The sequence below is a fragment of the Natrix helvetica genome (genome assembly GCF_964273705.1).
Source record: "Natrix helvetica genome assembly, chromosome: 1".
Taxonomy (NCBI): domain Eukaryota; kingdom Metazoa; phylum Chordata; class Lepidosauria; order Squamata; family Natricidae; genus Natrix; species Natrix helvetica.
In genome coordinates, this window is record NC_138548.1 from 87323400 (window position 1) to 87325815 (window position 2416).

The following is a 2416-nucleotide window of genomic DNA, read 5'->3' on the forward strand; positions in this document are numbered from 1 at the left end:
AGGCAAGGCTTCCAAACGTAGAGCGCAACCGAGCAAGCCAAAAGGGCAACTTTCCCCGCCCGCGTGGGCAAGCTGAAGCAAGCGGGCGGGGTTTTTGTTTTGTTTTTTTTCGACCGCCCACCCATTGCCAAAGGGCTCGCCCGGCCGGCTGTGAGAAGCCTGCCTGGCTGCCTGCCGAGGGGCGCTGTGGCGCGGTTTCGCCCTCTCAGGCCTGGCGGAGGCGGAAGCGTCTTTCCGTTCGGGCTGCTTCCTTCGCCGCCTCCCCCTTCCCGTCGTCAGTCCGCTTCGGTCGCGGCCTTCGCGTAGCGCCTGGGGAGAAGTCTCGGAGGGGCAAGAGATAAGGCAAGCGCGGCGCCCTGTTTTCCTCTCACTCACTCCCTTTCCTCCAGGGCTGGGGGACCCTGACGGGGGAGGCTCGCCCGCTTGGTGCCCGTCCTGGCGTGAGTATAAATTTAAATATATAACTTTCAAAAAGTGCAAAACTCGTGGGGCTGCTTATGTCTCCGCCGACGTCCTTCCTCTCTTCTGGCGCCCGGTCTCGTTGCTGCTCCCCTTTCCTAGCCCGCGCGCTTCCTGCTCCAGGACTATCCGGAATGGTTCGTGAGACCCCGAGTGGGTTCAGTGGGGGATCTTGGTCGTCTCTGCCGCTGCCCATCCAGGCTCTTGTCTCCGGGCTACACCCGCGGGCTTGTGCTTAAATGTCGGCCCGTAACAGCCTTCTGCCAAGCTGACTCCACCTAAGAGCTTTCCTCCAAAGTTTCTGTCGTTATGTGAGACAGTTAAGTGAATGTTGCCCCATTTTACCACCTTTCTTGGCCACAGTGAATCACGGCAGTTAGTTGCTTAGTTGGTTGGTTGGTTGTGCAAGTTGTTCTTTGAATCTGGCTTCCCCATCAACTTTTGCTCTTCAAAAGGTCGCCAAAGCTGATCACGCACATGACCCTGGGACATTGCAGCTGTCATAACAATGTACCAGTAGCCAAACGTCTGAATTTTGATCGTGTAACCATGGGGATGCTACGATGGTCATAAGTGTGGCGAAAAGGTCATAAATCACTTTTTTCAGTGCTGTTACATTTACAACTTTGAATGGTCGCTAAATGAACTGTTGTAAGTTGAGGACTACCTGTATAGTATAGTGAGAGTTAGAAGTTGGTGTGTTATTCCCTCCCACTTGGAATCTGCTATCGAGGGGCCCTACTTTGAACTGTGTGTGTTTTACACATTGAAATTCTTAGTTTTGTAAAGAACTTTCTACAATATAGAGGGGAGGTGAAAAATCAAATTTTTCCGCAAGTCACATAAAACTGTGAAAGATTTGGAGAGCATGGGTAGAGTGCACACTCTACCACTCTAATACTTTATTTTCTATCAATAAATAGAAAATGAGTGTTTTCTTTGTCTCTTAATAAATAGAACAATTTCTAAAGTTGAAAAGTTAAGAGGTAGAACTAGGAAGAGTGCAACTTCTTTCCTGTTGTCTCTTTCCCATGGACTGGCCTTTGAGGATCATACGTCCCACTTGTTGTTTGGCAGTTTCTTCATTTGTCTCTCGCCTCTTCTTTGGCTGTCTATATTTTTTTTTCCTCTCTGTCTCCTGTATATTTTTGGGTTGGAGCTGTAAAAAAATGCTAGTTTCTTCATCAAAGCAACAATACATAACTTGGCAGCAAAAGGAACGCAGGAATGCTTTCATTTATGTGGAAACAGGAATCTTTTCTGAGATCGTATCTGCTTACTATCCCATTTAACAGTGTGTAATAATAACTATCCTAAATCAAGATCTGGTTTGAAATAAAGGAAGCCAGGACATAAGTCTAAAATGGTTGTTTATGAAACACCTTTTTACTAATGTTTAGTCCTCGAAGTTTTAAAAGGGTATATTCAGTTTCCTGTGCTACTGGGGTGGGCACTTTTTGATTATGTCATTTTCTTAAGTATTCAGACCAAAATTCCTTAACATTTTAATTCTGAAATGGCACATTTAATTTTCACTTTGCTTCAGAAAGCCTGCTTTCTTAGGTTTAATCATATGGATTAGGTGGGAATGTATAATGTGCCGGCAAAGTGTTGATTTTGCTACTAGATAAATTTTAATTAAATTATTTTTTAAAAATTACAAACTGGTTCTGTTTGTAATTATCATGATGATATTATCACTGCTGCCTGATCTTGCCAGTTAAAAGTCACTAGATATTGAATGCCCTTGTTGGATGTTTCAGGCATGGTGGGACCAGCCTAGAATTACCATTTTATTTCTTAATAGCAATTGTATATCAGTGAAATAGATAGTTCCTAGTAATTAAAATCTCATAATAATTATCATAAAACATAGAGTCATAATTAAAGGACATTAAATAGGAGATTATCTGTTAATCCATCAGAATAATGTCTTGTAAACCAGTGATGTAAAAGC

General features: G+C 44.0%; 1 protein-coding gene across 1 annotated transcript in view; it reads left to right on the forward strand.

The window, feature by feature from the left end:
• Nucleotides 1-283: 283 nt before the first annotated feature.
• TRAF6 (TNF receptor associated factor 6) overlaps nucleotides 284-2416 on the forward strand; it is a 24237-nt gene continuing 22104 nt past the window's right edge. Inside the window, exon 1 of the mRNA XM_081935178.1 lies at nucleotides 284-440. The gene's annotated coding sequence lies outside the window, so the exon portion shown is untranslated. The remainder of the gene's footprint in view (nucleotides 441-2416) is intronic.